General features: G+C 38.6%; 1 long non-coding RNA gene across 1 annotated transcript in view; it reads right to left on the reverse strand.

The window, feature by feature from the left end:
* The window catches only part of LOC104153257 (uncharacterized), a 457,768-nt gene that overhangs the window by 423,954 nt on the left and 10,797 nt on the right, over positions 1-23,017 (reverse strand). The window contains exon 2 of the long non-coding RNA XR_011144058.1: positions 10,728-10,817. This is a non-coding gene — a long non-coding RNA (uncharacterized lncRNA). The remainder of the gene's footprint in view (positions 1-10,727; positions 10,818-23,017) is intronic.

The raw sequence follows: 23,017 nt of genomic DNA on the forward strand, positions 1-23,017 counted from the left end.
TCAGTTTTTCCAGATACAAAGAAATATTTTCCTATCCATTGTTATTTTTTAAGAGAAAAATGGAAGCACAGGGTACCCTGTGCTTCCATGAGTACAGTTCCACAGAGAGCTCAGAATTTCAAATTCCAGCTTCCTCTTAACTAGAGTGAACACTGGACTCATCAGAAGTTCTTAAGAGGCACATAACACTAACAAAGAGCCGGCAGACATTCCAAAACTTTGGGTATTGGCATGGTCAGGTTTGTAAGCTAAGTGAATGCCCATATTACATTAGGGTAACTCAAAAGGGTATTCTGTGGTACCTTTTACGCTATTATATCTCCTACTAGATATAGGATACTATTCAATATATACAATCCAAATGGCAGCAATTATATAACTGAAAAAGTAAAAAATAAAATAAACTGTTCAAACACTAGTTCATTCTGGCTTATGGCAGTCAGTTGTTTTTTTTTTAAATATATGTTAGTGTTTCCATAAATCAGTAACCCCTTCATCCAGTTCTTAAAAGCAAAATTTTTATTAGTTTACTTATCTAACTATACCCAAATAGTATCAGTGCTCGGGATGAAGCTGACGTTTTTAGGACTGCAATTACACCTGATTTTGATTTTAAAGCACTATACAGATTTACAGGGCTATATAAATGATTGAAAAAACAAAATGGCTCTACAAGTTAACAATATGAAAAAAGCTGAATTATATATAAAGATAAGAATTATTGCTGGTGTTATTTCACTAGCGTTTATACAACGTCTGCAAAACAGATCCCTCAAGTTAGGTAGCTCTTCGCAGAAATAAATGTACTCCCTTTTGAAACAGATTATGTTTTTGCAAGTTGGTATTTGTGCATATTCATTCCTGTTTGGTAAAATATTTAAGTATTAAGCAGACCTTAAAGTTGCCTGTAGCCTACGTTGTCTGAACGCATACCTTCTGGAATCTCATTCACAACACAGTCCCACTATTCTGCTCATTTTTTAAGAGCCACATTCATTTTCTAATTTCCTCCTAGTTTATCTTCCCATCACAAGCAGGCAGAAATACTGTATAATTTACAGTATACAGTCCTGCGCAGGTGCCAAGTAACTCCCTTCATCAAATTCTCTTCAAAATTATTTCCATTAGATTCTCATTGAAAGATGCTAGCATCCAGCACAATCTCCCTACAGAAGAATCCAACTTACAGTATTTATGAACCTTTGAAAAGTAGCTAGAGTATTATCAGAAAAGGACCATTGCAATTTTGACTTTGGACCTCTGTTCTTATTCTGAAAGTCCCTCTTCCTCCCTTTCAAAAGCAGCGGTTATGCATTTCAGTTATTTTCAGATATGGCTGATGCAAGAAAAGAATACAGTGCCTAATAATGTAACAAAGGAATGACTGTATCATTAACAGGGGAAAAGACCCTTTGGGATATTTAGCCACCCTCTGGCACTGTAATACAAAGTTATATCACTGTGCTATTACTTAGCATGATCTCATACCGAACAGAAGAATCTTTCAGAAATTCTTAGAGGAAGAATGGCATTTAGTCATCCAGAGTAACCAATTTTGATAGTATGAACTGAAAATAGTCAGGTCTGAGAAACTACAAATGCTTTTGAAGCAGCATCTTTCTACAGACCTGACATAACGAAGAGGACATTCTTTGCCTCTGGGGAGTTCAAGCAGATCATCCTGCTGCATTATGGCTTTATCCCTGCCAGCAGCACGTTTGGGAACGGCAGGGAGGTTGCTTGCCCATCTGCCTAGCCGAAGGTGTGAGTACTGCCAAAGCAGTTGCTACAGGGGAGAACAGGTTCCCATTATGAGAACAAGGGGGAAGGGAAGGTCTGGAAGACGGAGGAAACTCTTCCTACCAGAACTGCTACAGTTCAGCTGCTACGTTCTGTATCAAGAGTTTGAAGACTGATAAAGAGGCTGTATTTGCAGCTGGAAAGGACACCCACCACTTGAGTGACTGGAAACCTTCCATTTAAGAGAAACAAAAGGAAAAAAATAAAAACAAAAAGCCCATGACTTCAAGACTTGTCAACTTGAGATAGCAGTAAGAAATTCAGAGTAAGAGTCACATTACTGGAAGCTCTCATAGGAAAGACCAAATGAAAAATACAAAATTCTTTGGTGCACCTACAGCTGAAACAAAAAATAAATATAAATGCTTTCACTGTAAATAGAAAACAAAAAAAGAATCTCTGATATGATAGCTTACAAACCAGTGGCAGAAACTGAGATGAACATTAGTGGACATGGAAGCATTTTCTGTCTTTTGGGTAACATTAAAACTGAAATAAAGAATATGACTAACTCACGACTGTCATTACAAGCAATGAATTCTGCTGTTTATGTACAAGCACGTGGCACAGTTAATAGATGTTATTCAGCTCTCTTCATTCAGAAAGAGTTGTGTTTCTACACAACAAAAAGGAACCGCCTTTTTGCAGAGGAGGGGACAAAAAGCAGATCTGAAAACTTCTAGAAGGCAAAAAATAATATTAAAGCAGAGCTAAAAAAAAAAAAGCTTTTAAGAAACTATTAAGACAATAGTTTTTACCTTTAATTTCAGCAGGACAAAGATTTTATCCTGCATTCTTTTTACACAATATTATCAAGGACTTGTCAAGCACAGTCTAGAAATCATTCAGCTGCTCCTTTTCCACTCACAGCGCAGAAGCCCAATAGCATGTGATACAGAAATTAATAATACAGAAAAGTGGTATTAATTGATGGCACAATATACTAAATTCAGAAAATGCCTTCATTTGACTATATTTCCTTCCTCTCCGAAACAAAAATGAAAAGTGAGCCAAGGCAAAGGAAGTGTGAGGGATAACAAAACAGTTCTTGACTGAACTCAGACACTGGCACTGTATTAGCCTAACAAACTGAATAATAATTACTTGCAGGTAATTACTGGCTATGGTTGCTTCACTTCTTTCTTTGACTGGACCACAGCAAAGATCATGAGACAGTTAAATCATTCATCATTCCACCCAGTAATTTTGTGCAATTGCTTGTGGAGCTCCACCCTCCACACTTCAATATGTGAGTCACAACAATGACATCTGCCACTGCAGGAGCTACACAGCCTTCTTCACAAAAGTGATCAAGAGGGAAGAATTTTAACTTTTGGAGAAATTTTACTCATGCAAAATCAAACGCTCCTCAATTTTCTCTTTAATGATTTTACACAAAGAAGATCATTAAAAATCTCAAATGCTTTCTTCACCTGAAATTGCTAAAACTCATCTGTCTCTGAATGACTTCCACATCTACATTTAGACAGATCCTTGCAAAAGGCTTAGATACTAGACACAAAAGAATCTTCACTTTGCTCAGTCCCTTATCCTTTTCTCTTTTACTGATGACCTCCTCATACAGTGCACCTGTTCAGAGTTTCCTGGCCCAGAAATATTCTGAATGATGCCCAGCATCCAAAAAAAAAAAAAAAAAAAGAATGGTAGCACAAGCATGCCCTGTGCTCTGCGATGGCAGGGAATATTCTTTGGTTTGTCTGTCCTGCCCTCCAAGGCTGAACAATGAGAGTTTGATCACATAAACCCTTTTTCATTAGCCATTAGTACTCCTTTATACCTTCTCGCAGAAGATTATGGTGTATGACCTCCCTGATGTTTTCCAGCATGTTAACAAAGAGATTTTCCCAGTCTCCTCCTAACAGATTGGCGCTTCTGTGGACCTGTTACCGGTATCCCTGCCTTCTTAATGCATGGTGTGTTGCACTGGCAAGTATTATTATTTCTGGATGCCTCGATGTGTCAGGATTCATCCAAAGTTTTCTCCATAAACCTGTTTGGCAAAAGTTGTCCTTCTCCTCATTCCCAGTTCGTTCTATTTTCCTCCTCTTCAATAGTTTCTTTAGAAGCCCAAGTTGCTCTCATTTTAATGAGAAGTCTGTGAAGTTCAGATTTTACAAAGCAGTCACAGGAAGAGGTGTGTGGATTCTTTTAAGTTAGAGGAAGAAATTTGCGAAGGCAAGATTTAAGTAACTCTAAACTCAGTCACAGCCATTTTTTCTAACCACATAACTTAACATTGTTAAAAAGTTGAGAACGCAAACATTGCAGTAGGACATGGCAGTTGTTGAACCTTTAAAAAAAAAAGTGATCCCATGATCTTCTATATCCATCAAAGCAGCACAGATTTCTTCATTATCTTACATGCACGGAAATCAGTGCCACCCACAGTTTACTTTAAAAAACAAAAACACTTCTAGACTTTGGAGTGGGTGAAACTCCACAGTTTTCTCTTCAGATTTAAATTTTTACTCTTTAAAAGGGACTTTAATACATGCACAACTACTATACCTAATAGACCATGTATTAGACTGAAAGTTAGTCTTCTGCTTCCTGAGGCCTTCTGAAGACTAAATTTTAGTTAAGCAGTGTGCCACAACAGAAAGGCTTTCATATTTTACCAGCACTGAAAGAATGAAAGATTCAGATTCTTTAAAATCTTGATATTCAAAATCGTTGGGGGCAGGGGGTAGGAGCATACATAGACCCACATATGAACTCCTTTATGTACTAATAACAGCACTACCACTTTCAGAAAACTGTTTACTGAATTCAGTTTAGGACCCACAAAGATTCCTAGCAGAAGGCGAGCCCTTCCTCCTCATTTACCATTATTTTCAGGTAGGTCCTAAATTTAGAAGCCAGAAGAGTTCTGACAAGTTCTAACCAGGCAGAATAAATTCAAGCCCTTATCATTTTGGATGTATCACTTAGTAACAACTGAAGCATCAGTGACAGATGGAAAACAACTGCAACAAAAGACTAAAAACTGAACTACCAGGCTCCAGAGGGATATTTAGCTACAGACAGGCACATACGTAGCAAGAGACTTCAAGTACCATTTGCACCACAGGATGAATCGTCGTTTTGTAACGGATCTCTGCAAAACTGACACTTGGCATCATACCATCCTCCAAAGACTTAGGCGTTCTCTCACTAGAAGCTATAAATCTCCAGTAAGGGAAGGAACATATTTAATAACTAAAGTCCACCAGGATTTTAACACTGGCCACTAGCAAATTCTGCAAAGTGTTAAGATTGATCAATAAAACCGCCTTGCTGTAAGCTGATTTGCCCTGTTTACAGCCCAAGCAACAATATCCCATGTAACGCAGCACAAGATTCTTCTACAACCCAAACAAAGTTCCTTGGGCTTGGATGAGTTCTGCAGTGGTCAAAAACATGCAACTGTACCTCTGCCTTCCCATCATTGCTAATGAAAGTGACTGAAGTAGCTCATTCCATTTCTTTGAAAGCACACACACAAGTACAACAATTTATGTATTTTCTTTCTTTCGTTCTTCCACGCAATCCTTACTTTATGGTTACACCTGTGACGTGCAGATAAACTAAATGACCACCTAGCAGCAATCACTGATCTTGACAAATGTTTTCTACACAGCCTGGTGCAAAAAGATAACACATTCTAACTAGATCTCCTTCAGGGATAGTTTCTATGGCACTCATGACATCCATCAACTAGTAGAAAGGCAAAAGTCTAGTTACTACGGAAGTCTAGTTACTACTGAACTGTATCTCCCCTATTTGTACCCTGTGCATACATCAATAGCCTGTGCTTCCCCTGTAAAAAAGGAATACATATGGCCATTGAATCATCAGCATGGGAAGTTATGGGTCATCATGAATCACAGAATGTGTAAGATTATCTTGTCACCACCCATGCAGATCTGTATCCATCTCAAATATATCTTCTCTATCTACACACAAAAATCTTGTTTAAAAATAAAAAAAAACAACAAAAAAGCCTATAAATGAACATGAGCTGCAATCATCTTTATTTCGTTCTACCTGAGAGTGTACACTTCAGTTGCTCTGATATTGAATTTGATACTCTAACAGTGTCCTGTTAAAAGAACTAAAGGCAGAGAAGACAGCTACAGGCACCCCTTTATAGCTCATCAGCAAACCATCGCCAGTTATTTTAATCATGGTTAATGATCTGCTACCAGGAGAGATTGTTATAATGCACTTTTACAGAGATTAGAAAGGTAACAGCAATTCTATATTCTGGCTTAAGCTTTGGAGAAAAATAATTTGCAAAGAAAAGTATAAAATGGCACTCTCTGTAATGCCTGACTTCAGAGAAAAGCCCTGTCATCTAACAAATATCCAAGAAAATTGCCAACTTCATCTATTTCAATAAAAAATATCATTTCTAAATGAACTTAAATTTATGTTCTGTACAAGGAGTCTGGGTGTCTCAGTCAGAGAATCTCATCTTGGGATTATGGACATAGCAGTCAAAGCGAGTCACAGCAGCATCTGTGTACCTGAATTCTCAATAATCCCATTGTCCTGGGGAGAAATTTTAATGGATTTTAGTACTTCATCTGTGCATGCTAAAAACAAAACAAAAAGCACTGATGCATGTGGGAATTTCTGTACACTACAAAATTTAAGAGAAAGTATTTACTTCTTTAAAGATCACTACTTGGCTATTTTAAGAAAGCTGTTTTTATTTAGCTGGACTGTAAATCAAAACTCCCGGGCAAGGATCATTTCCACCGTGTTAACCAGCGTCAGTCACATCCTGTCATTTTACCCTGTTAACAGAATGCCATATGAACAGTGTACTCAGATATGAGGGGAACACAGGGCATGGCTTTTCAGATTTTCTGTGACAAGGAATGTCATACAGTAACAATGCTAACACGCTTACTAATAATCTGTGTTGGTTAAATAGCAGCAGCACCAGTGCCGGCCTTACAGCAATGACAACGGGGTACACAGAGATCCTCCCCAATCTGCTGGGTTTATGATATGCTGAAATTTTATTGTATAACTTATCTCACTAGTTTTCCAGCAAGGTTACTCTCAGTAAGTATATGCAGGTACTTGCAAAATCTGGACAGTAGACTGTAAACTCATGGGATAGAGGTTGATTTTCTTAATTAAGTGTGAACAGTGCAAGGAAACATCATTTAGGACCTCTAGAGGCTACAACCATCCAAATAATAATAAAGCCACAATGGTGATGTAGTTTGCCATGTGCATTTGGCACATTAGATCCCAGCACACCAGTTAATTATTTTAATATACAAGAACACACATGCTCACTACTGGGAAGGGTCTTGAGCAGCTCTTATTCAATGAATACTAGTAGCTGTGCACTTTACAGACTGTGGCAGCATTCAAATCAAAACTTCAAGTGAATTACAATGCAGTAGCATTCTGGTCCTTCTCTCTCCCTAACCTCTCTTCCCTTGCTCCTTGCTCTATTTATTAGCAGTTAATGAAGCTCTGCTTCTCTGGAGCTGGTCTCTCGACCGTTCAGGCTTGATATACAGCTAGGTAAAACTTCTGTGGTAAGTTCTAGACAAGTGTCATCTGCTTACGCTACAGTTAGAAACCTGACACTCAAGACAGGTTCATTCTGGTTTATGGATCTTTGAGGAGGCTATGGCCAAGTTTCAGATAAACTTGGACTACAGCTGTCCTGAAATTCCAGCGCTAGGGAAGACTTCAGCTGTTTTGGGTAGAGAGCACAGAACTAAGCAGAAGCCATGCACCTTTTTGATCTGGTAGTTTCACAAGATTTTGGATCACAGGAATCCTTACATCTAAATGAAAGTCTAAAACTATCTCATTGAAACCAGGGGAGAAATAACCTTCCACAAGTCAAGCAGATGTCTCAAGACCAGGTTTCACCAAGCCCCATTAGCCATATTAGAGAATAACAGACCCTTGCTGGGTAAATTGCTGCTGACAGTTGGAGCTTTTCCAGTGAAAATATCTCATAAGCAATGAGGACATCTCAAGTGAGAAGGATATTGGAAATCCTGCTCTGAAACAGCTGCTATTTCTTATGTTACCACCCACTTGGGAACTCACATCCTTGCACAAAACAGATTTTGCATGAAGTAAGCCATGTAGCTGGGTCTGGAGCACTCATAACACTGAAAAGTGGCTTGCAATCTAGTCTCAAACGTACCCCATTTGGTTTCTCCCAAAAGAATTCATAGCAGCCAAGGGTTTGTCATGAAGCTGCCCACAGCCTGATCATCAAAAACACTGTAATAATTTCTGATGAACCCATAAGGGGCTAAGTTCCTCTACACCGTCTATTACCTCTGCTTTTGTGCACAGCACAATTTGGGTAACATAGAACAAATCCTAGCAGCCTTAGGGAAGTAGGCAGCACTTCAGTCCTTCCTGAGGAAGGAATCACTAGCATGTTCTTATCTCCATAAGCGTGTAACCAGCTTTCAAGCTGAATTACCATGAACTTTTCTGTGACTGCTTGCATACTGTTGTAATATTTTGTCTTTTCTGTGACTGAGGCAAATTTTTTCCCATTTTCCTGGGTCACTGGCCTATGAAACTGTGTTATTTAGCTTATCTTACTACAGAGGAACAACAGAATGGAAGTCTCATTCCTGTTTCTCTCCCACCCACAGCTTAAACACAATTAACTTTTCATTTGATGTATTCTTCCTGTCTGCACTCATAATGCTCCCCCAGGAAATGAGAACCAATAAGTCCTACACAGGAGTAGAAGAGCAGAGTACCGGCCAAATATTGTATAACGCTATATTATAGGCCTATGGGAAAAAAGTTAATTAAAGACCACGGCTCTCCTTTGGGAAAATGTTTAATATATTAGCTCTTCCAGCTGAAGAGTGCAACATAAACAAACTCTCCCTCTTTGGAAATTGTGACTGTATCACACATTTTGGAAAAAAAAACAATAGAACCTGTCAGTTCTGTTTTTATTGGTCATTTGGCTACAAATACATGTCTAATAATATAAATAGGGAACACTTAAGAAAGAACATTAACCACCACAATCTTTGCTTTGGGCTATGTATCACCTTCTAGAGTTGGGAAGCACCTTTGTATATTTTGGGTGTTGTCACAAATTTAAGTGGTAACAACTAATAAGCATTTCTGCATAGTTCCTAGTGTTAGACAAGCACAAAAGGACGGACTCAAAGACAGATCCAGAATTCTGAACACTCCTAGTATAGCAGCCTTGAAAATCTGAAAAGTTGTATCTAGAGATGAATTTCAGAGTGGCTCTCTCCCTGCCCCAGCCTCCCAAATGGGATGTATAACATTAAAGAATATTCTGCAAAGTGACCACCCCATTAATTTGGGTGGTCAAAGATTAAATGCTCCAACAGCCACATGCATTTTATGTGCAGAGAAACAAAATGGAAGTTTACTGCATCGCTACTTATATTTTCAAAGGAACACAAACCCAGTCTCTAAGGCAATAATAAGCAATCTTCATGACTAGGTTTACTTTTAGTTACGTTATTAACCCCATTGGAGCAGGTGCCAAATTTAAGCACCTGCAACAGGTTTACAAGCATGTTATTAACATTTGCATTTAAGTGTAAATAGAGTGTCTATTTGAAAATTGAGCAAAAAAATTTTTTTTATGCAGTATGCCCCAATAAAAGCCCAACTGAACTAATCCAATTCTTTCAACTTCCACTTACTTTTCACAGTTTCAAAATTCAAGCCAGAAACATTCTTGTGGCATTAGACACTGATCTGGAAGCGGAACTCTGAAGTTCTGCGTTCAGCTTAAGCGGAGGATACATGCAGTTGCAGAATAGCTACATATACCCAGTTGAATTGCAGGCTGGCTGAAATTCACGTTCACCTTTTAAATTCATATGTAACATACAATTTGCTGAGCTCACCGCTTTTCTCACTTAAGTAGGATATCTGGCATTTGCTAAGTCTCGCTTTAGAAACTGAATTATGCATACAGCTTTTTCTTCCTCAAATACTTGTTTTCACCAACAGATCTTAGAATATTTAACTTCAGCAGGTATTTCAGAGGAGGGAGAAAGATGACATGGCCCACCACGCTACTGCCAAAGCTGTCATGTCTTCCTAAATCATAAGGCAGTGCTCTATCCTATAAATAAGTCAGCCCCCTGAATGGGGCACTCATGGGACTATAATAGCAGTGATAGACAGGTCAGCTCAAAGGAACATACTCTTGGTATTTGTTTAGAGACTTTTTTTTTTTTTTAAACTACACGCATACACACAAACTCTTTAGAACCCATACATGTGTTCTTTTTATAGTGCTTAACAAGAAAAAAAAGCATACAACTGCAACTGGGCCACCCACAATCTGAAACAAGAGTCATTTGTCTAAAAGGGTTTCTTCGCGCAATATATATAAAGAACAGCACAGCCTCTGTGCTAAAAATAAGCATGTACATTCACTACATTTAAAATTTCAGCATATAATCACCTCTCTGAATACAGCTATTGTACCTATGACTTATCAGGCAACATATTGCTATTTACTTTTGTAATTACAAGCACCTTTTCCAGCAATCCTCATATGATTGTTTCTTACAAATAACCTCACATGATAGGAGCAATAAGCACAAAATGATGTTGCATTAAGACCACCAAAGAATTTTTATTAGCAGTTCCATCAGATTTAACTAACATCTTTAGTATATGCATGTGTGTATGTATAATCTGTGTCAGATTTGTCAGCTTTTGATGGATGTTTTCACTCTCACAGTGCTTTTATTACTTTTATATAGTAACACTGGCAACAGGGACTTATAGTTTATTAGACCTTATGTTACATCTGCCACAATGCCCTGGGGCTGGAGTACAGTCATCTAATCCAACTACTATTCCATGCAATTACACTTGATTGTTAACTGTATATGTTCAGCACCACTTACGTTTGATCATTGTTGTTCTCTGAGGTTTTCCTTCAGATGGGCCACACTTTAGCTCCCAGGCAGTTAATGGGATTACACAGACAATTAAAACTGAAACACAAAGTAGAAATGAATGTAATTAATATAGCTCCTACTGGATTGAAATATCAATGGTAACAGTCAATGGCATGGCTTTGGAGCCTTTTGTTCATATATTTTAAAGGTAGCAGGTTAGAAACTTAACTTGGTACTCCAGTTACCACATGCCAATACCACCACAGTGTGGCAGGGTCAGGCTAGCTGTCTAGCCTCCCTCCCTGTGTGCCACCCAGCCCCTTCGTGCATTTAGAGGAAGGCTTCACATACTACACCATCCCTCTCAGACAGCAGCATCTTCCCTTCACCCTAGCAATTCAAGCAGAAAAGTCTAATGAGATGAAGCCTGAGGTTTTCAGTAACCTATTGCAATTGCACAAGATGAACCCACGTTTGTCGAAATACATGTCAACAAGCACAAACTGAAAGAGGAAGGAAGAGGATCATTCACCTCTGAAGTGATGCATCTGCCAAAGCACGCCAGTAAAGAAAGTATACACTGACCCTCTTGGCTGCTGCATCACTTTTTTTTCACCATTCAGCCAACCTCTTCCAAGAGAGAGAGAACCTACCTGAGATGTCCCAGACTCAAGAACAAGAAGCAAGAGTCATCTGCCAAGTATCAGCACCAAGGCACAGCATGAACGCCACATGCTGAATGGTCCTTCAGGAAATCAGTTAGGGCAAAAGCACCCTACTGCTACGTAGACCCTTTAGCTTCAATTTTCAGAATAAAGGAAATAACCAAAAAGGGAGTCAGTCTATTGGCAGTGTTTGAATAGGTGTTGTGAGCTGGTCTGCAGCAGAAGGGAGGATTCACTCGCTCTTCACTAAATCTGGCTGCTCAGGCTGAAAGGATGAGAATAAAAATACAGCCCTGTATGAAGTACATAGGACTTCAAAGTACTGGTTAAATTTCATTTACCTGCAACAAAGCAATCACATGCAAGCCAAAAGACAGGAAGAGGAAAGCATAGCACTAAATGACAACATTTACTGTCCGCATCAAGTCAGAAAGCTCTGCACCATAAGCTAGGTAAACTTGCAGCTTAGGTACAGTAAAGAATCAACAGAAGTCAGAGACATATGAAAACAAACATTTGCCGCTATCAAATTATTTTGTCAAATTATGCTAAAGGGTTGATTGATGCACTTTAACATCAAATAACATTAAGCTTGGAAGCTCTCTGAGATACACAGTCGTCATTCATCAGTTAAGTTTTCAGATCAACCAGTACAAGATAAATGAATTAGGAAGCTGTCAAGTTTTCTTTGTGTAATTATTGCTCTGCAGCAATTGGGAAATAAGTTTACATTATTTGTAAAAAAAATAAAAAATAAAAAAATTAAAAAAATTAAAAAATAAAAAAAAGAGACAGACAGACAACTGCTAAGCTTGTTACCATCGATAAAACAAGATTTTTAATAAATCACTAATCTTTAACATAGAAATATGCATAGATATATATTTATAAACATTTTGGGGAATATGCTCACCTGATTGAACACAATGAGTCTTACATAAAAAGTTTAAATTATTTTTCATCCACAAAAAAAGTATTTTGTAGTAGTATCAGAAGGATCCTAACAATAAATAGAACAATTAAATAATTAAAGACATACCAACAGACAAGCAAAAATGATCTAAAAAATATCAGGAGACTGAAAGCATAAATCATGATTACAACCCATATAATCTTTGACCTACACACAAGCTACAAGGTTCAAAGGTGGCATTGCATTATGTATTTATTGCTTGGCTAAGCCATTATTCACCAGTCTTCATTTTAAGAGGTAGGTATGATGGGCATCTTGTATGAGGAAAATATATCATGAAATCTTCCATATATGAGATGGTGCAGCTAATTTATCTTGTGTTGCCTTCTTCTCAATTTATGGCATGGCAGCTTTCTACAAAATGAAGATTCACAGTGCAACGCAAGAACAAAGCACAACCATTCACAAGAGTAGCCTCCACACGCTCCATAGTCCTCAAAAGATCTACTCATCAGATTAACGCATAAAAAAGGGATACTATTTCTCATGAGAACGATGGAGATATGAGCAAAGCACAAATCAAAGCAGCATCCAGAGAAGAAGGGGTAAACTACGATTGATCAGAAAAGCAAAAATTGTTAAACAGGGGTCAAAAGAAACTGCTCATTAAGTATCATTCTCCCTAAGCACTAACTGTGGGCAGTCATAATAAGAAAATCCACTTCAGCAATGTATCTTTTTTTATTGTAGATTCACAAAATCCTTGGGGAACTGTTTGCACTTTGTAAGCGGACAGGCATCAGCTCACTAATGGAGGCCCAGCTTTACACAGACTAAATTTCGCTCAAGTCCTTGAGTCTCACATTTCCTATCGGCTAAATGGCTCTGAAGGTCTGAAACAGGACCCGAGGGCCTACAGTAAGATACTACGTTGAGGGGAAAGGCAAGCAGCAGGTGAGAAAAGCGATATAGTGGAATAAGTGCATCTTGAAAGGGCAGAGTGAGGAAACAGGAATTGCAGGAGGAGACATTTACAGAGAACCATTCATGCACTGTAGGCAACTTTCAAAAAGCAGCCTAGGGTACTAGTGTGCACAGAGAAAACAGTCACAGTGCCATCTTTCAGAAAGGTGGAAGAGTTGCAGTACTTTGAGTCCTCTGATCATTCATAACTTATCTTTCTAGGGCTAAGTCTCAGAGAACTTGGAGCCCGTAAACTTTGATTTAACCCTCTTATTCAGGGTTCAGAAAACTTACATTAACCACCCAAAGATGCCTGAACTAAAATCAGAACCTGGGGTCAACATACAGTCTTCTGACTGGGGAAAAATCCTAATCTTGATTCATTAAAAAATTAAATCCCAAACCAAAGGGTCATGTTCACGAAATGAAACTACTTTTCAGTGCTCCTCAAATAGAACTGTTTGTGCTCCATCCTTGAAATCAACAGCAGTGTGATACTCTGCTTGTGCTAACTCACTTGCAGATTTGGAATCTTGGCTGGTAACATAACAGCCAGCAAAGGGAAGGGTTCTTTTCTTCTTATGAAGCTAGTCAAATGCAAAAGCTAACTTTCCTTTTCTACTTCAATCACAAGAGATTAGGTTGCTTAAGACAGGAAGACAATATGACTGTTTTGACCATATTGCATGGAACAAGGGGTTGGTTTAATTGCTTGAAGGCAAGTAATTATGTCTTACTGGGGAAAAAAATGACACTTAACCATTCCTGTACTGATATTCAGATCTTTCCAGCAATATAAGAAAATTAAGTACCAGACATCTAAACTCAAAATGTTCACAAAGAATGAAAAAACTATTGCAATTTACACATGAACGTGCATTCAGTTTCTTCTGTATTCAACTCCAGTAGACAAAGGAAGTAATTTCTGCAAAAATCAGTTTTGCTATATGGTTCCTGCTGTAGTTATCTAACATGCCCTGAGGTAGTTATCTGTAGTATTTACATTTTTTACCAACTTATCAAGTGAAAATCCAATTGTACCTCATGACAGTCACTCTGTGCCTCCCATTCTCATATATGAGGAAGGGTTTATTATCCATTTGTAGTAATTAAGGCACTGATGTTATATGGATCCATAAAACCAAATTCATTAAGCAAACAAAGGCTTTTTCAAGCTTACAAATGCAAAATATTTAAAAGTAAAAGTCGAATTAAAATGTGTAGCACAAAAACAGTTTGAAGAACAAACCAGTATCAGAGAACCTAAAGCAATCTTAGAACTGGAAAAAATGCAACCAGAGTCTGTAAAATAACTGTTTTTCCAACATTAGCTAGAAAGAAGGGAAATAACTAGCCAGCTGAAAATGTCAATGGCAATGCCTGAAAACATCTCTCTTTTTGTGCCTGAGCTTTGCTGTAAAATGGTTAAGCAAACTTTTTTTTGTTTTAAACGAATACAAGGCCATGTACTACGGTTAAAATATATATATATATTCTTCTCTACTCTTTTTCAGAGACTTAGCATCATTTGTTTCTGATGGATTAAATACATGATTGGACAAGTGACTAGGAGCTGCAGCCAAATGCCACTGCTTTTACTAGGGACTTACTGAACAATAACTCTAGTCCACCAACATCAGGTTAGCAACTGAATGACTCAAAGTCAAACAGTTTGTTTAAAATTTCTGCAAAGTAATGGAACGCACTAAGTCAAAAAACCTGCTGTGAAATACATGGAGGTTTAGGTTCATTACTGAGCTTCTTATCTCTTCACCCCCAAAAGACAAACATACCACAGAACTTCTCTTACAGCCTGAAATGATATTGCTGAGCTAATACAATACTGTGCTTTAGTTTATTTCACAGAATCACAGAATCACAGAATCGTTTAGGTTGGAAGGGACCTCTGGAGATCATCTAGTCCAACCTCCCTGTTCAAGCAGGGTCACCTAGAGTATATTGCCCAGGATCACATCCAGACGGCTTTTGAATATCTCCAGCGAAGGAGACTCCGCCACCTCTCTGGGCAACCTGTTCCAATGCTCTGTCACCCTCACAGTGAAGAAGTTTTTTCTCAGGTTCAAATGGAACTGCCTGTGGTTCAGTTTCTGCCCATTGCCTCTTGTCCTGTTGCTGGGCACCACGGAGAAGAGGCTGGCCTCATCCTCTTGACACTCCCCCTTCAGATACTTGTACACGTTGATGAGATCCCCTCTCAATCTTCTCTTCTCCAGGCTGAACAGGCCCAGCTCTTGCAGTCTTTCTTCATAGGAGAGATGCTCCAGCCCTCTAATCATCTTGGTAGCCCTCCGCTGGACTCTCTCCAGGAGTGCCATGTCTCTCTTGTACTGGGGAGCCCAGAACTGGACACAGTACTCCAGGTGAGGCCTCACCAGGGCTGAGTAGAGAGGCAGGATCACCTCCCTCGTCCTGCTGGCAACACTCTGCCTAATGCACCCCAGGAGACCATTGGCCTTCTTGGCCACAAGGGCACACTGCTGGCTCATGTTTAACTTGTTGTCCACCAGCACTCCCAGGTCCTTCTCGGCAGAGCTACTTTCCAACAGGTCAGTCCCCAGCCTGTACTGCTGCATGGGATTATTCCTGCCTAGGTGCAGGACCCTGCACTTGCCTTTGTTGAACTTCATGAGGTTCCTCTCCGCCCACCTCTCCAGCCTGTCCAGGTCCCTCTGAATGGCAGCACAGTCTTCTGGTGTGGCGTCTGTCTTCTGGTTGGGAGCATGTGATGCTCTAGGAACCCTGTCTGTGAAATTTCTCAGTAACTCAGCCTACACCAGTGGAGCCTCAGTTGCCATCCTCTCTAATTATAGGGATAAACGAGATATAAGAATACGGCGGAGAACCAGGAAGGGAATCAAGTACCTGCATTACCCAGATGTAATCAAATCCACTAAAACCATTGAGTGTGGTTGAAAACCAGTGTAGACATGAATAAGTTAGCTATCAAGTCAGGACCTTAAATCCCCACAAACAGGTCGCTTGCCTCCTTGACAACATGCCTGCCAGTGTCGGAGGACTATAACTGGATCCAAACACATTAGCATTGCAAGATCCTCAGTTACAGGTATTGGGTGAAATCCAAAGGCCAGAGAAGTCTATGGGAACACTTGCATTAAACTATGGGTTCCCTTCTATGCTTTTTTAATTCTCTCTGTAGAAGCATCACACGACCACAGAACTTCATGCAAAAGTCCATTTGATTTCATTACTTCATTGTAAGCCTTCTTGCTCTCACGCAGGGACTCCAAAACCACAGGCATTCCTCCAGAAGAATCACAATTCTTCATTTCTTGAAATGCTATCAAGTCCTACTCTATTTTCTCTTGGCAGTGCTGTATATATCCACTGCAACACATAACGAAACTAGAACTGAAATACTTCACAAATGTTTTTTCCTCCCAGCTGTGAGGTAAAACAAACTCTGTTCCTCTGCAAATCCCTCCTGTAAGCACACATTCAATTCCAAACACCACAATGGTCACGGTGATTTTTTTCTTGGAGAGCTAGAGGAAGGCGGAATACAAATCTTCTCATGGCACACAGTTTAAATGAAATGTTTAAAAGAGGTGTCTCAGTGGAGCTGTACAAAGTTCTTGTAAAGAAGCCCACATCCTAGCAAGTTTAGATTTCAGTATAATATGTAAAACTTGAACTGAGTTTTTCTGAGGTTTGCAAACCTTCCAGACAGACTTGGGCTTCAGTTCAAACAGATCTGGACTGATTTACAGTTTGTTTGAAATGATGCCCAAAACTGTGATTAAGAAAGGTTTTCACCAAAACTAAGCATAACTCGATGGAGTAGTCTCATTTTTCGAGTGAGAGGAGTCCTAATGCATTCACTCTACAAAGAAGGGGGGAGGGAAGAATGGGGAGGAACAGAGCTTCCCCACAGTATATTGAGATGACAAAAAAGAGGATCCAAAGACAATGAAGAACATGAAATTCAGCCTGAATTTTGAGAAATGACACAGAAAAACAGACTGAGCTTTGCATATATTTGTCCTCACTAAAATTACTACTTAAGAGCAGTACACATTTTGTTTGGCACTGGGGAAGGCAGCTTTACAGCAACATTCCTATTTTATTTTTTCCCTTTATAATCAAGGGTGTAATATATAGAAAACTAGGTGTTCAGTGGAAACAAGACAGTATGGCACTGGAGAGGGTACTAACCTATATCAACTGAGAACTGCTGAGCAGGACTTTTCCCCAAACGTAGATATGGTCTTTCATCTTCTGATTGTCTCTCAAGCCTTCAGTTAGTGCCAAAGTGAATCAAACCTCTGGGAAAAGGAAGATCATCTGAGGGGTGAAAACAGACTGGGACCTCCATGCTGAAAGCAGCAGAGGGGGACAGGACGCACCAAGAGCGTTCTCGTGTCACACCCGTCCTTCAAGCAGCATTGCCATAACTGTTAGGCACTACTCTCCCCTGCAAAGGTTCTTCTTTAGCAGATTTGTAATACCTCTTCTTCTATCCTCAGCATCAACCTAATGAATCCAGATATCACACACTGCACTGACAGAAATAAAAGTGTCATCCTGTTTTCATGTTCAATTTTAGCATGCTAATTACAGCTAATCACATGTAAAAGCCTTCCAGGAAATATCCTGAATGAGTTTTTTAGATCAGCTAGTAAACTTTAAGGGTGATGGTATACACAACTGAGATTTAGGGCCCAATCCAATCCTTAACTGAAAAAAAAATTAAAATTTCAAGTCTTCATTATGAATGGGACTCTATGTTTAAGACACACTACATGATTTTTCATTGGGCTGTTTTATAGTATGCTCCCAAATTTTTCTTTTTCTCTTTTTTTAATCAAAATCTGTTTAATGTCATGATGCATATTACATAGCAGAAGTTGAATTACTAGTTATCTATTCAATTTATGTGAAATTTCATTTCTGTGAAAGAAGCTATTTGCATATAGATTAACTACAGTCTGCATTTAAAACTACAGGAAGAGTTACATATTAATGTTCTATAACAAAGCTGGATTTTATATTTTCAATATATAGGAAGAAAAGAACTGAAACTGAGTTTCTGCAACACCTAAAATAATAAGTTCTCCAGTCCTCAGCAAAATTTGTAAACAGATATTAAAAACAAATAATATAGTTACCATCTGTTATTACTCTATTTCAGCTTCACATTAAGAGCCTTTGCAGCAGGCAAGGGATGAATTAGTGTAAATAAGGCATGTCTACAGAAGAGTAGTCACTCCAGTGCAGTGTAGGTAAGGTGTGTCTACAGAAAGCAGCCACTCCAGTGTAGAGGGCACTACTTTGTACTAACTCCCACCATAAAGAATTACACCCCATGTACATATACTGAGCATCATAGTTCTTTGTACCAACAAGGCAAATGCCATTCCCCACCACACACATAAGTGAATGATATTAATTATTCCTGCACAAATAACTACGGAAATCATGGCCTCAGTAATCAAACTGACACAGAGCAATGCACTTAAACTCTCACGTAGTCCCTTCAGTCCTGGCCAAAAGGATGCACACATGACAGCCAAACACACAGCACAGAACTGCAATGCAATCAGCCTCCATAAAGGGTTTACCTGTGCTCTTCTCTCTACAGTTTAAGGGCTAAACCTGTGCAGTACGTGCTAGGAACTAAGTCATTTTCTGGACTGGAGGCTGTCTCAGCAAGCAGGACCAAAAGCACCATTTATTGGATCTCGCTACTTCAACACTAAAAGAAGCTACAATTCCAGACAGGAATTTCTGGAGCAGTCAATTAGAATCATATGTCTGGTCCCTCAAAGCTCACTGTCTCTGCAGGTGAACAAAGCTTACCACACAAAACTGAATACCTCAGAATCAACATGCTATCAAAGATGTAAAGATATGCAGTACAAAATGAGTGTTTTATCCTAATTGTTGCATGTTTCTTCCCAGGGAGCAGCCAGAGGTTCATGCTGAGAAGAGTCAGCACAGTCCCTCTACAACTGGTATGTTACTACAGTGAACATCTTTTCTAGCCTTCAGCAAATCATTTATAGAAAAATTAGTTGCATGCCTATCTGCTCACATTACTCCACATGAACATTCCCCTTTGCAACAGTCTTACAAGTTCATGCTTATCTTAACAGCATACTACCTGGAAGCCATTATTCATACTTCCTGCCTCACTGACATCAAGGGGTTTGGTTGCACAAATCTACTTCTCCACGAAGAGAGACAGAAGCTTCATATGTCACCTTCTCCATTTACAAACAGAAAGGATGCCATAAAGGCACAACACAAACTATACCAGAATCAGGGGTCAATGATCAAAGCCACTAACTTTGGTAGGCTTTCAGTCAAGACTTTAGACTCTACATCCATGCTGAAGTAAAACTAGTGTTACTTATTCAATCTTTAGTGGTCTTCCTCGAGATTTAAACTCTTGCCAAAGGAGATAATAAAGATAAACATTCTATTTTAACACCAAATATCTACCCAACTGCATTCACAGTTAGACGAAACCCTATCTTTCTAGTTTTTCCTGTAAAACATCCTTCACTTAGATAAATTGATGTACTGGCTTCTGCATTGAGTTATATCTTTTTATATTCAAAAAAAAAAAACACAAAACCTCAACACACAAAAAGTAAACACTTATTCTTAAACCAAGGATAAAAATCACACCTGCTTTGCCTGAAACACTCAGCATGGTATTGCCAGTAACTGTACTTACAAACATAACTGTTCAAATTATTTGCTATAATGGTGCTATGGTATGGTTCCCAGTAGAACTGGGAAGACTGTAGCATTCAGCAATTCCAAGGAAGGAAATGCTAGTATGGTGCTTATGTGAAAATTCACTAGGCTTCTGCTATCAAGGGTTTCCTTCTGTGATAATGCTAAACAGAAGATACATTGAGTTTTAAGACTGCTGAAAATAAAATTGGTGTGAATAAATGATTATTTATATTAAAAAAATGCACAATCAGAACATCTGCTACTTATGCAAGGCCATAACATTTAACTACCTCCTTTGGCTGCTAAAGCAGCGTTGTACAAACTATTGTCCATTTTTGTTCATAGATATTTCCCCTAAACTAGGCCCGTGATATCCAGAATGAATGACCAACGCCCGAGTGGTGTCTGTACTTCATTATTATTCAACTGAAAATGAGACAGAACTACTCTTAAAAGAAGTAATTTTCCACTTGCAGTATGTGTGGTTAGACCACCTTCTCCATCCATCCATCCAAACGCTGTTTAATTTTTCCTTTGCGTTTGAAGACCAAGTTTCTTAGTGGTTACTTACACCATAACCAAGAATTTTGAGCAAAGGAAATATATACTCTAGCAGAAAGTGGTTTTTGCTTCGTTTTCACTCTTGTGGTGCCCTTCTGCACAAGTCATTGTATCTGTTCTTCCTCACAGTCTCTGCTTTGACTGAAAATTGTTCAGAGGCAAAGGTCATGCTAAAGGGCATAGAGATATTACGAGAATCTGCTTTGTGGACTCAAAGTGATGCTTTCATACAAATGCTAATTTACACAGATTGCTGCCTTAAGGTGAGATGAGAACTTTATATTAATTTTAATAAAGGTTCTGATCTCATGTTATTTCCTAGGAAAGTAGCATCAATTTAAAAGGCAGAGATTGGAAAATGAATATCGATTAACCTAGAGGGAACTTTTATAATGCATATCAGCCATGGACCCCAGGTTGAGAATTGATATTAGAAAACACACTTTACACCCTAGTTTCTATAAGGCTAAGGTTAGCCTGACAGTTGTGTAGATAGAAGTAAACTGCTTCTTTTGACAAGTTCCTCTGCTAGACCTTGATTCAGCCAAGCACTTCAGCATATGCTCCTGAGCTTTGCTGAATCAGAGCCCTGACATCCCTTCTGATAGCTTCCTTATAATTGTAGTTGGTTAACCCTCTTGTGGGCACCTCTCTCTCCCCCTCAGTCATTCACACACATGATGGAACAGACATATCGTATGACATACCCCTACAGTGCTGTGGGACTTGCATGCACCTCACTGGAGGATAGTATCTATTTGCAAATGGCATAAGGAAGCAGATGCACATGGCTCTTCCCCTTAATTTCAAGCAAGAGTCTGGCTGGGCATGAACAGCTGAACACTAACCCAATTCTGATCACTACATGAGGATTAGTGGCTTTAAATAGCAATCCCATGAACAACTGCCTTAAAAATTTCTTGATAGCATTTCAGTAACACCTCCATTGACTAGCCTACCACTCTAGCATGTTGACAGAACGGGTTGCTTGGACAGGCATAAAGAGAAACTTTAGGTAGCTGTGTAGTGACAAGTTATTTGTATTCTTCATTGTGTTATCTACTGAAAGCACAGTAACATGGAAAAGCAATGCACAGACGTTGTCTTCTCCCTGTGCTTTAAGGTTTAAAATTGCCTAGTCTTGACTGATACGGAATTTGTAAGTCACTGAACTTTTACCCCTTAAAGTTTGCTTCCTAAACAGCAAAACAAGCACTGTTGGAAGATGTGGTTTACGCTCCCCAAAGCGAGATTTAAAATTTCTATTTATTGATCAAATAGTTAACCATCAAATAGTATATTTTACAATCTAAAGATGTAATTTATTGGACACCTAAAGAAACTATAAAAGGAAATAATACGGTGACCTACAGCATAACACTGACAAGTCAACGCACATAACACCGTTTTAAAGCCCTGGTGCGTTCAATTCATGACAGTGGCCCTTACCGAATAGCTGAAGCTCTTCGCATATGAACTGGAGTTCCATTCTCCAACACTATCCCTTAATACCTGTCCAGATATAATACTCCTTTTGTGCTATCACTTTAATTGAATACTAAAAAATAACAGTTCACTGAATGCAAGATTTACTATAACACATAAAAATAAAATGACAATAAAGTCTTACACATAAATTAAGAGAGAAGTCCTGTAATCTAGTCTGTATCAATGTCATATTTTCTCTCACGTCAATGTCTCATTCTTCATCTCCTTTGAAGTGCAATAAATTATCATTATTGTTAAATATTTATATTCAGTTCTGCAGTGTCAAAACACTGACAGTTAACATAAGTCTTCCAAAAAACATTCCCATCTCTCTCAGATAACAAAAATATTTATCATATATACCTTTCTGAAGGTTTACACTTTTCCAGGAATAAATTTTAGGATTACCTTTATTCTAGTCTCAGGAACTTTTAGCTAACAAAACTAAAACAAATTAGGAATTTGATAGCCACACACATACTGGCTAAAATCAATAGCTTTAATTTTCACATTTAAACCTACAATTTTCATTTGACAGGCTCAGCAGGTTTTAATGCACACAAACGATTTACTTTTACTGTTTTAATTGTTTTTAGTCAATCACTTTTATTGCTTCTCTGCATCTGACTAAACAAATTAATAGAGCTATGTTCATAAATGACTACTTTGTGAAATAGCTTGATAGATACATTTGCCAGTTTCACCTTCAATTACTGCCAACTTTAGTAATATTTATACCAAAAGGTATGCTTATCCAGATTTTATAATGAAATGAACAACGGGAACAGCAATAGCCAAAAAAAAGTCTATTTCACAAGCACAATAGTATGAAATTTCACCTAACAGCGCATTCTATCCAGGCCAAATGAAAACCAGCAAGACTTTCCTGAATAGTAGGCTGAAAAAACACTTTCCAGATCACAGAAGGAGTCTACTGCATAAATTCTTGCATGATTCTTTTGTATTAAAAAAAAAAAAAG

Source organism: Struthio camelus, chromosome 14 (genome assembly GCF_040807025.1).
Source record: "Struthio camelus isolate bStrCam1 chromosome 14, bStrCam1.hap1, whole genome shotgun sequence".
NCBI lineage: Eukaryota > Metazoa > Chordata > Aves > Struthioniformes > Struthionidae > Struthio > Struthio camelus.